Below are 12296 nucleotides of genomic sequence, written 5' to 3'. Positions count from 1 at the left end.
GTGAGCAATTTTGGGCCCCACACCTCAGGAAGGACATACTGGCACTGGAGCGGGTCCAGCGGAGATTCACACGGATGATCCCAGGAATGGTAGGCCTAACATACGATGAACGTCTGAGGATCCTGGGATTATATTCATTGGAGTTTAGGAGGTTGAGGGGAGATCTAATAGAAACTTACAAGATAATGAATGGCTTAGATAGGGTGGACGTAGGGAAGTTGTTTCCATTAGCAGGGGAGACTAGGACCCGGGGGCACAGCCTTAGAATAAAAGGGAGTCACTTTAGAACAGAGATGAGGAGAAATTTCTTCAGCCAGAGAGTGGTGGGTCTGTGGAATTCATTGCCGCAGAGGGCGGTGGAGGCTGGGACGTTGAGTGTCTTTAAGACAGAAGTTGATAAATTCTTGATTTCTCGAGGAATTAAGGGCTATGGAGAGAGAGCGGGTAAATGGAGTTGAAATCAGCCATGATTGAATGGTGGAGTGGACTCGATGGGCCGAATGGCCTTACTTCCGCTCCTATGTCTTATGGTCTTATGGTCTTTGTTCACTTCACTACTTTTCAACCACTCTCTAACCTTACCTTAGTGGCACCCTGCTGCTCTCACCACCAATCCCATATATTACCACCTTTTCCAACAATGTGCCTTCCAAATCACATATCTTCTTATCTCTCACCATTAAACATTGATTGCTCCTGTATCCTGTAAGATCTTACTCTCCTTACCTATTCCACCTTGTACACATGAGTAAACTTTACCCTCACAAATAAAATCCTTAAAAAGTTCTGATATTTGCTTATCCACCAGCTTCTGAACAGTTTGTACACTCTAGTTTTTCTTCCCACTTTAATAAGCCCTACTAGCTTATCCAGTCTGTCTTCCCAGTACTTTTCATAAGCCACCAACACTGCGACTTCACATGTGCAATTTTATTACAATGAAAACACTTGAATTTTCTTGTCACTCTATCACTTTCAGTGGTTTCTTTTTTACTCTGAGGCACACTCTATTAACTAAACCAACCACACCTCCTCTGCATGGACCCCCTGTGAACTTCTCATGTCCCCACTTTCTATCCTTTACGGATTGAAATTGATATCAGACACAAAACTTTGCCTTGTGAACCAACTCAAAATTGTCAGCCATTTCTATGGCCAGTCTACCAGTTTTCACTCTCTGCTTTTCAATGCGAGTTCTCACTATTGCTGGAAGTGAATCTTCTAAATTCCTCTAAAATGATTATCTCCCGGAGCGCCTCATATGTTTGGTTTATTTTTAGTGCCCTTGTGCGCCTATCAAAGTTAGTTTGTTTAATTATCTCGTATTCTATATCGGTCTGACCTGGTTCTTTGCTTAGATTTCTAAACTTCTGTCTGTAGGCTTCTGGCACTAGTTCGTAGGCAATTAATATGGCTTTCTTTGCCACATTATAATCCCCAGAAAACTCCTCTGATAATGAGGCAAAAACATCACTAGCTCTACCTACCAACTTTGTTTGAATCAATACCACCCACATGGTCTTTTGCCAATTCAATTGTTTAGCTACATTCTCAAAAGATATAAAGATATGACATTGTTCTCATTGAATCTTGGCAAGGCTTGCATATATTTAAACATCTCCCGACTAAACCTTTGACTAGGGGTATTTTTTCTTCCCCTGAAACTTCCTCAGCTCCTGCCTTTGTCTCCAGTGTTGAGTTGTTGCTCTCCGTGCAGGGCCAGTTTCTGGAGTTTAAATTCTCTTTCCTTTTTCTTTTGCTTCATTTGCCATTTCCATTTCTCTCAGTTTTTGCTGCATTTCCAATTCTTTCATATTTTATTTGATTCGAGCTAATTTTAATCGGTTAGAGTGTTACTGGTAAATGTAAATATTGAGCTATGGATTGTATTATCTCTGCCTCCTTTGAGAGGAAGAAAATGTGTCATCTATTCACAGGGACCAAGGCGACCCACCAGACAGACTGAAAATGCTTTAGAGTTGTTGCAGTAAATGCAAGCAGTGTAGTCCCAATGATCTGGATGCAGTGCCAGAAGAAAATGACTTCATACAAATGGTCAAGGTCAGTGAATTCTTCATAGGCACCGGTTCAGAGAATGTCACCATGGACTGCATTATATGCTCTCCCGGCAGTGGGTTTGATGCCAATGTAAGGGCCTTATCCCGCCGTTGTTAGGTCTTAACCGGAGGCGGGAGAGGCCTTACGCCAATAACCCAGCCCAGCAACAGATGGAATCCCTCCTTAAAAGGCACCAATGGCTTTCAGTGTCCCCCAACATTTTAGTCCGCCCAAGTTCCCTTTCCCTCCAGCCTCTCCAACTCCGGATACCTTCACCCACCCTTGCCATGACCCCAAGCAGTTCGCAAATTCTGATCAAACGCTGACCCCATCCTCAAGCGCCACGCACATTAGGGGCAGTAGCCACTGCTCTCTGTGGCACTGCCGGTATTAGAGATCTGCTGCAGAGGACACTGATCAGGACTTTGACAGATGTGACTACAGAAGAAGGTTAGGAACTGGCACAATCAAAAGCCTGTCAGAAAGTCTAGTCAATGTCAAGGAGTATGAAGGCGTTCGGCATCAACATGCCGCTGGGCTCTGCCCAGAGTTTGAAGCCCATTTTTATCCGGCGTGTAAGTAGTGACCAATGACATGAATATATTTCATGCCTCCAATGATCTATCTGCTGACTCAGCTCGGAGATGCAAACATCAATGGAAGACTCAGCTGGCACCTTTAACACATTCAAATATCCCACACGGGTTCCCCTCTAACCAAGGTGCTTGAGTTAAATGCAGAAGTTAGCAAGTTCCTGTCAGCTACCCAACATGCCGGCACTTTTTGTTCTTTTAACCTGTTGTCTGCATAGACGCCAACTAATTTTGGCAGATTAGGATTCTCCCTGTAAATACAATAAAATATTGCACATGATAAATGGTCTTGTAATACTTTATCATCAATAAATTAGTTTAGTTTTAGCTGGGTCCTGAAATCAGAAGCTTCAGGTGTAAATATCAGCTTCAGCTGACATTCAGATATTCTCAGGAGACAGATTTCATCAGTTATCGACAAAGTTACAAGGTGAAGTACAAGTAGTGTACTTGTGTGTTTTTTTACCTCTGGGGAGGGGAATTATCCAAAATCCTGCTTTCTGTCATCCGATTACAGAATTATTGATAATAGTTGTTCCTGAACCCAGATGATTACAGGGCAGCACGGTAGCCTTGTGGATAGCACAATTGCTTCACAGCTCCAGGGTCCCAGGTTCGATTCCGGCTTGGGTCACTGTCTGTGCGGAGTCTGCACATCCTCCCTGTGTGTTCGTAGGTTTCCTCCGGGTGCTCCGGTTTCCACCCACAGTCCAAAGGTGTGCAGGTTAGGTGGATTGGCCATGATAAATTGCCCTTAGTGTCCAAAATTGCCCTTAGTGTTGGGTGGAGGTGTTGACTATGGATAGGGTGCTCTTTCCAAGAGCTGGTGCAGACTCAATGTGCCGAATGGCCTCCTTCTGCACTTTAAATTCTATGATAATCTATGATTAATCTAGGACAAAGGTTCGGCACAACATCGTGGGCCGAAGGGCCTGTTCTGTGCTGTATTTTTCTATGTTCTATGTACTGCCCTTTTTTATTCCATGAGCTTTGACTTTTCTCACAAGTCTACTGTGTGGCATTGTATTGAATTCCTTCTGAAAGTTCATGTGCACCACATTAACTGCATTATCCTCACTGATCTTTTCTGTTCCCTCCTCCAAAAGCTCCAGCAAGTTAGTTAAACATAATTTCCCCTTTATGTACACACCTTCCTTGGCCATCAAATCCAAGGATGAGACTTGAACCTGGAGCTTTTGAATCCAAGGCAAGGGTGCTATCCATTGTGCCACAAGACCTCCCACACTAGAGTGTAACATATTATTATTGTTGCATTTATAGAATGTGAACTAGTGTGTTAAAGTTAAGAAACTTTAAGAAACTAAGCATTGTGGATAGCACAATTGCTTCATAGCTCCAGGGTCCCAGGTTCGATTCCAGCTTGGGTCACTGTCTGTGCGGAGTCTGCACATCCTCCCCATGTGTGCGTGGGTTTCCTCCGGGTGCTCCGGTTTCTTCCCACAGTCCAAAGATATGCAGGTTAGGTGGATTGGCCATGATAAATTGCCCTTAGTGTCCAAAATTGTCCTTAGTGTTCGGTGGGGTTACTGGGTTATGGGGATAGGGTGGAGGTGTGGACTTTGGGTAGGGTGCTCTTTCCAAGAGCCGGTGCAGACTTGATGGGCCGAATGGCCTCCTTCTGCACTGTAAATTCTATGAAATCTATGATTCTATTCTTATGAGTGGAAGAAAAGGAAAAATAAAGAAAAATAAATGGTATCTTTATTTCACTTCACACCGGAATCTTTTTTGAAAATATTTAAGCCACAGAGGATTGCTACTTGTTTGTTTATTACACATGGCTAAATCTGATATGTATTAATGGGAGAATATTTATTTCATCTGGGAGATATTTTCATAAATTATTAATGCATTATAATAACACCCAATTACCAGCTCAATGCCAGTACATGATTTATTGCTGTCCATGTTTTTATTTATTATCCACTGGCAATAACAATGGGAAAATATTTTTCAGAACTATGCTAAAATCTAAATGGGCGATTTTCCACTAGTTGGTGGCATTCGGATGCTTTGAATCTTCTGCCATTAGGCTATATGTGATTCGGGACCATTTCCGAGCCTCGAATCCACTCTGCCTATCAGGGCGCCGTCTGGAAGATCTTCCTGGAGACGATCAATTAAGAAGCAAGCAAATGGGATGCTGAGGCTGAATTAGAGGATCTTCAGCTTTGGCAGCCCTGCCGCCAAGGGTGATTACTGCCGCTGTTGGAAAGAGGACAGGTAGATGCCTCCACCTTAAAGCATTGTCACTTCAAAGAGTTATTAAACACAATGAAATAACGGAGGCCATAGCTGCGAGGCCACCCCTCTGGAGAGGCAGCACCTCCAAAGGCGCAACGTTAAAACATGAACTCTCCAAGGTAAGTGGGTAGGCGGTGAGCTGCTCCTAGGCAGATTGCCCAGAAATAGGAGCATGCTGGGCCACTAACCCAACATTAATTTCCTCGGAATTCCTCTTGCTCCCACCTAGAATCCCACCCCAAAGGAACTGGAAGATTCCACCCTATAAATCACAAGTTAAACCTGGAAGAATGGTTTGGGTACAGTTGGGGAGGGGATTGAAACAGACAGAAATGTCACTGCATTGGGAAGCCAAGTGGCTTCATCGGCTTCCTCATTTCACAGCATTTCACAAGATTGCCGTGTTGGGTGTCCCGCTATACAGACGAACCAACACGGTTGCAGATGGTACAACTCTGTTTTATTACTATCAATAACAACATCTGTAAACTTATGACTGTGGTTCGTTCTTTACCCTTTAACCTGTGGACCCAGCCCTAACACTATCTTAGAGAGGCACTCAGCACATGGTGTATGTCTGAGTGGCTTGCTGTGAGCTCTGTGCAATGAGCTGTCTCCTGCTGGAATCAACGGGAACTGTGGTGTTCCCTGTTTTATAGTGCGTGTGCTCTTGCTTGTGATTGGCTGTGATGTTGCGTGTGTGTTGATTGGTCCGTTGATCTGTCCATCAGTGTGTATGTGTGTTTGCACCATGATGTTTATCTGAATATCATGACAAAGATCACATGAGGCGATGCGACTGCAACATTCTTCTGCAAAGGTGGGTTTCAATTAGAAAGATATTTACGTCAATATTTTGCGATTTATGCCAGTCTCACAGGTTTCCCAGGCTTCCTGGAATTCATCACTGATAGCGAAGCAAGTGTATAGTGACAATTGAGGCTGAATCAATTTCAGGCAAATGTTCCATGAATTTTCAACATTCATTCTTGGCGGTCTTGTGGCACAATGGGTAGCACACACGCACACTCATTCTTACCGGCCACTGGGAAAGAATTTACTCACAGTACATTGTTGAAAGGTAGTTTTACACACGATTAACATTTCAACGGCACTTTTGAGGGCTGAGCTACATTTTGGAGGTATTATATATAGTTTATGCTGCCTTAGATTGGACCAGCAACCAGTCAAGATGACTGTGACAACACCATATAGATATTTAGTTCCCGAGGATAGAGGAGCACAGAGAGGGAAGCAGTAGAGAGGCGCCGTTCACAGGAGTCCATGCACGGCACATGTGGTGTACAGGAAGAGGATAGTCAGTGTGTCAGGAAACTCAGTGTGTTAGGATGGGTGGTAGCAGACATTTGTTGCCTGCCACAAGACCTGCTTCCAACCCAACTGGCAGTTATGCTTTACCAGTGGCTGTCAAGGTCACTACTTCCCTTAACATTTTTGCTTTTGGATCTGCTGGAGACATATGCAGCTTCTCAAGGTTGGAGACAGATAAATCCGTGAGACAAGTGACTGATGGCTTGTTCACGGGGCCGCCAATTATGTTAACCTATTAGGTCAGTTTCTGAGAAGCATAGAGGAACCTTGCATGTTCACTGATTCCTGACGTAAACAGGGCAGGTAGATAAGGTAACATGGAAGGCATGGGGGATACTTTCCTTTATTGGCCAAGGCCTAGAATCTAAGAGCAGCGATGTTATGCGAGAACTGTATGATACACTAGTTAGAGCGCAGCGAGGGTACTGCATGCAGCTCTTGTCACTTCATAAAACCATGCTGACTCTATCAGATACTAATTGCTCTGCTATTAAATCTTTGATAACGGATTGTAGAATTTTTCCCACTGGCAATGTCAAACTTACTGGTCTATAATTGCCTGTTTTCTCTCTACCTCCGTTTTTAAATAGTGATGCTACATTAGCCACCCTCCAATCTGCATGAACTGTTCCAGAGTCAAAGGAATCCTGGAAGATGACCACCAATGCATCCAGTATTTCCAGAGTCACTTCCTTAAGTACTCTGGGATGTAAATTATCAGGCCCTGGGGATTTATGACCTTTCAACCCCATCAATTTCCCCAGCACATTTCTCTACTAATAGTGATCTCCTTCAGTTCTTCTCTCTCACTAAACCCTGCATTCCCCAACATTTTGCTATCTTACTTGAGTCCTCACTGGTGAAGACAGAACCAAAGTATGTATTTAGTTTCTCAGCTATTTCTTTGTCCCCCATTATCAATTCCCCTGTTTCTGACTGTAAGGGACCTACATTTGTCTTCATGAATATTTTTCTCTTCACGTACCTACAGAAACCTTTACAGTCAGTTTTTATGTCACCTGCAAGCTTACTTTCATACTCTGTATTCTCCTTAATCAATCCCTTGGGCCTTCTTTGCTGAATTCTAAACTTCCCAATCTTCAGACTTGTTGTTTTGCTTGGCCAATTTGTATGCTTCTTCCTTCAATCAAATAATATCTCTAATTCCCCTTGTAAGCAGAATGACAGCAGAAACCAATACACTGAGAACCCCAGTACTAAGGGGAAAGCGACTAACTGTAACAGCACAATTTGAACTCTTCTCCAGAACCAGACTGGAACAGGAAACCACCCTCACATTCGAGATGGCAAAAGACAAAGACAAGTTCAAAGAGGACCGGGCACAACCAGACCCATGTTTTCAACCCAGGGTCTCCCATAGAAGAAGTAGATAGAGAAGAAGAGCCAAGAGCAAAAGACTGAGTCCCCACCCCATCTCTTAGACCCAAGTCCAAGGACAAAGAAGATCACTGAATCGCCAACACTGACTGAAAGGGCATCAGGCAACTGTGGGGTCAAGACTCAAGAGGAATAAAGCCTGGTCTCAGTTGAAAAGACAGGGGGGAGACCTAATCAGGATGGGAGGGTCGTCAGAGCATCCTGGAAGAGACGACTGACCCCCCCCCCCACCCCGGAATTACAGGATCCTCCCAACCACCAAGACCACCGATAACAAAGGATTCGGCCTCTCAAAAGTCAAAGAAAATCGATTTCTAATTGACCATACCACCAACGCCCACCTTCCAACACTACCACCAATAGCCTGCAAGGGCATCAAATTAAGAGGAATATAGGTAACACCCCTAACACCTCACCAAGTCCGAAGAGGAGTGAGGAAGAAGAAGAGCAAGAACTTTCAGAACTAACCCCTCAGATCCACCACATTACAGCAAAACAAAGACCAGACATCCAACCGCCACATGGGTCAGCCTTACTCTCAAGAGGAATTAACTGTTCCGGGTGCGGCGATGACCAGCTGAGTCGCACGTTTTGGTCCCGGTGAAACGGACTTTTGGGCTCTTGATAGGAGCCCCAACGGCAATTTTGACGGCTAAAAACACTGTGCGGTAAACCAGAAGGGAATCCCCCCTGGATACGGATGAAAAAAGGAGGAGAAAGTGGCCGGATTGCAGTGGATCCTTTAGAACAGCGACAAGGAAGGCAAGCAAAAACCAAGATGGCGTCGGAAGGTGGCAGTTTAACATGGGGCCCTGAACAACAAGAGTTCTTGAAATGCTGTGTGGAAGAGCTCAAAAAGGAAATGAAGAAAGAGCTGTTGGCCCCGATACAACAGGCGATCAAAGGGCTAAAGGAGGAACAAAAGACCCAGGAGCGGGAGCTTCGGGTCGTGAAGGCAAAGGCAGCTGAGAATGAGGACGACATACAGGGCCTGGTGGTGAAGACGGAGACGCATGAGGCACATCAGAAACGATGTGTGGAAAGGTTGGAGGCACTGGAGAACAACGCAAGGAGGAACAACCTGAGGATTCTTGGTCTTCCTGAAGGTGCGGAGGGAGCGGACGTCGGGGCATATGTGAGCACGATGCTGCACTCGTTAATGGGAGCGGAGGCCCCGGCGGGTCCGTTGGAGGTGGAGGGAGCATACCGAGTGATGGCGCGAGGACCGAGAACAGGAGAAATTCCCAGAGCCATAGTGGTGAGATTCCTCCGTTTTAAGGATAGAGAAATGGTCCTTAGATGGACAAAGAAAACTCGGAGCAATAAATGGGAGAACTCGGTGATCCGCGTTTATCAAGACTGGAGTGCGGAGGTGGCGAGAAGGAGGGCGAGCTTTAATGGGGCCAAGGCGGTGCTTCATAAAAAGAAGATAAAATTTGGAATCCTGCAACCGGCAAGACTGTGGGTCACATATCGAGGGAGGCACCACTACTTTGAGACGGCGGATGAAGCGTGGACTTTTATTGTGGAAGAAAAACTGGAATGAGCGGGTTATTAAAAAGAACGTTTGAACAAGGTGGTGGGGCGAATGTGGGGGGCGAAGAGGGGGGTTAAAAAAGGGGGAAAGAGGAGTTTTATGTACTAATCCTGCGATGTGGTAACTTTTCTCTCTTCCACAGGTGGTGATGGGGGGAGGAGGGGAGGTGGAGGAGATGGGGCGTTGGCCATTGGGGGCGGGGCCAAGGGAGAAGCGCGGGCTTGGTTCCGCGCTATGATAATCATGGCGGGAATAGAGAAGCAGGAAGGAGGGGGCGTCGCACGGTGCGAGCCGAGGTCACGGGGGGAAGCCGAGGTCGGCCAGAGTTTGCTGACTTCTGGGAGCAACATGGAGGGAGTAATTACGCTAGCGGGGGATCTAGCGGGGGGGGGGGGGGTGGGAGGGGGGAATTACTGGGTTGCTGCTGCTGGGGAGAGGGGGGAGCTGGTATGGGAGGGGATGGGCGGGGGGGCACCGCCTGGGGGAGATACAGCTGCGTGGGAACCGGGTGAGGAGCTGGAAAAAGGGGATGGCTAATCGACAAGGGGGGGGTAGGAAGCCCCCCAACCCGGCTGATCACGTGGAACGTGAGAGGGCTGAACGGGCCGATAAAGAGGGCACGGGTACTCGCACACCTTAAGAAACTTAAGGCAGATGTGGTTATGTTACAGGAAATGCACCTGAAACTGATAGACCAGGTTAGGCTACGCAAAGGATGGGTGGGGCAGGTGTTCCATTCGGGGCTAGATGCAAAAAACAGGGGGGTGGCTATATTAGTGGGGAAGCGGGTAATGTTCGAGGCAAAGACTATAGTGGCGGATAACGGGGGCAGATACGTGATGGTGAGTGGCAAACTACAGGGGGAGACGGTGGTTTTGGTAAACGTATATGCCCCGAACTGGGATGATGCCAATTTTATGAGGCGGATGCTAGGACGCATTCCGGACCTAGAGATGGGAAAGCTGATAATGGGGGGAGATTTTAATACGGTGTTGGAACCAGGGCTGGATAGGTCGAAGTCCAGGACTGGAAGGAGGCCGGCAGCAGCCAAGGTACTTAAAGATTTTATGGAGCAGATGGGAGGTGTAGACCCGTGGAGATTTAGCAGACCTAGGAGTAAGGAGTTCTCGTTTTTCTCCTATGTCCATAAAGTCTACTCGCGAATAGACTTTTTTGTGCTGGGAAGGGCGTTGATCCCGAAGGTGAGGGGAACGGAGTATACGGCTATAGCCATTTCGGATCACGCTCCACACTGGGTAGACTTGGAGATAGGGGAGGAAACAGGAGGGCGCCCACCCTGGAGAATGGACATGGGACTAATGGCAGATGAGGGGGTGTGTCTAAGGGTGAGGGGGTGCATTGAAAAGTACTTGGAACTCAATGATAATGGGGAGGTCCAGGTGGGAGTGGTCTGGGAGGCGTTGAAGGCGGTGGTTAGAGGGGAGCTGATATCAATAAGGGCACATAAAGGGAAGCAGGAGAGTAAGGAACGGGAGCGGTTGCTGCAAGAACTTTTGAGGGTGGACAGACAATATGCGGAAGCACCGGAGGAGGGACTGTACAGGGAAAGGCAAAGGCTACATGTAGAATTTGACTTGCTGACTACGGGCACTGCAGAGGCACAATGGAGGAAGGCACAGGGTGTACAGTACGAATATGGGGAGAAGGCGAGCAGGTTGCTGGCACACCAATTGAGGAAAAGGGGAGCAGCGAGGGAAATAGGGGGAGTGAGGGATGAGGAAGGAGAGATGGAGCAGGGAGCGGAGAGAGTGAATGGAGTGTTCAAGACATTTTATAAAAAATTATATGAAGCTCAACCCCCGGATGGGAGGGAGAGAATGATGGGCTTCTTGGATCGGCTGGAATTTCCCAAGGTGGACGAGCAGGAAAGGGTGGGACTGGGAGCACAGATCGAGGTAGAAGAAGTGGTGAAAGGAATTAGGAGCATGCAGGCGGGAAAGGCCCCGGAACCGGATGGATTCCCAGTCGAATTCTATAGAAAATATGTGGACTTGCTCGCCCCGGTATTGACGAGGACCTTTAATGAGGCAAAGGAAAGGGGACAACTGCCCCCGACTATGTCTGAAGCAACGATATCGCTTCTCTTAAAGAAGGAAAAGGACCCGCTACAATGCGGGTCCTATAGACCTATTTCCCTCCTAAATGTAGATGCCAAGATCCTGGCCAAGGTAATGGCAATGAGAATAGAGGAATGTGTCCCGGGGGTGGTCCACGAGGACCAAACTGCGTTTGTGAAGGGGAGACAGCTGAACACGAATATACGGAGGCTGTTAGGGGTAATGATGATGGCCCCACCAGAGGGGGAAACGGAGATAGTAGTGGCGATGGATGGCGAGAAAGCATTTGATAGAGTGGAGTGGGATTATTTGTGGGAGGTGTTGAGGAGATTTGGTTTTGGAGAGGGGTATGTTAGATGGGTGCAGCTGTTGTATAGGGCCCCGATGGCGAGCGTGGTCACGAATGGACGGGGATCTGCATATTTTCGGCTCCATAGAGGGACAAGGCAGGGATGCCCTCTGTCCCCATTATTGTTTACACTGGCGATTGAGCCCCTGGCGATAGCGTTGAGGGGTTCCAAGAAGTGGAGGGGAGTACTTAGAGGAGGAGAAGAGCACCGGGTATCTTTGTATGCGGACGATTTGCTACTATACGTGGCAGACCCGGCGGATGCCAGAAATAATGCGGATACTTGGGGAGTTTGGGGATTTTTCAGGGTATAAATTGAACGTGGGGAAAAGTGAGTTGTTTGTGGTGCATCCAGGGGAGCAGAGTAGAGAAATAGAGGACCTACCGTTGAGGAAGGTAACAAGGGACTTTTGTTACCTGGGGATCCAGATAGCCAAGAATTGGGGCACATTGCATAGGTTAAATTTAACGCGGTTGGTGGAACAAATGGAGGAGGATTTCAAGAGATGGGATATGGTATCCCTGTCACTGGCAGGGAGGGTGCAGGCGGTTAAGATGGTGGTCCTCCCGAGATTCCTCTTTGTGTTTCAGTGCCTCCCGGTGGTGATCACGAAGGCTTTTTTTAAAAGGATTGAAAAGAGCATCATGGGTTTTGTGTGGGCCGGTAAGACCCCGAGAGTGAGGAA

The sequence above is a fragment of the Scyliorhinus torazame genome, chromosome 8 (assembly GCF_047496885.1).
Source record: "Scyliorhinus torazame isolate Kashiwa2021f chromosome 8, sScyTor2.1, whole genome shotgun sequence".
NCBI lineage: Eukaryota > Metazoa > Chordata > Chondrichthyes > Carcharhiniformes > Scyliorhinidae > Scyliorhinus > Scyliorhinus torazame.
Note: the sequence above shows the minus strand (reverse complement) of the source record.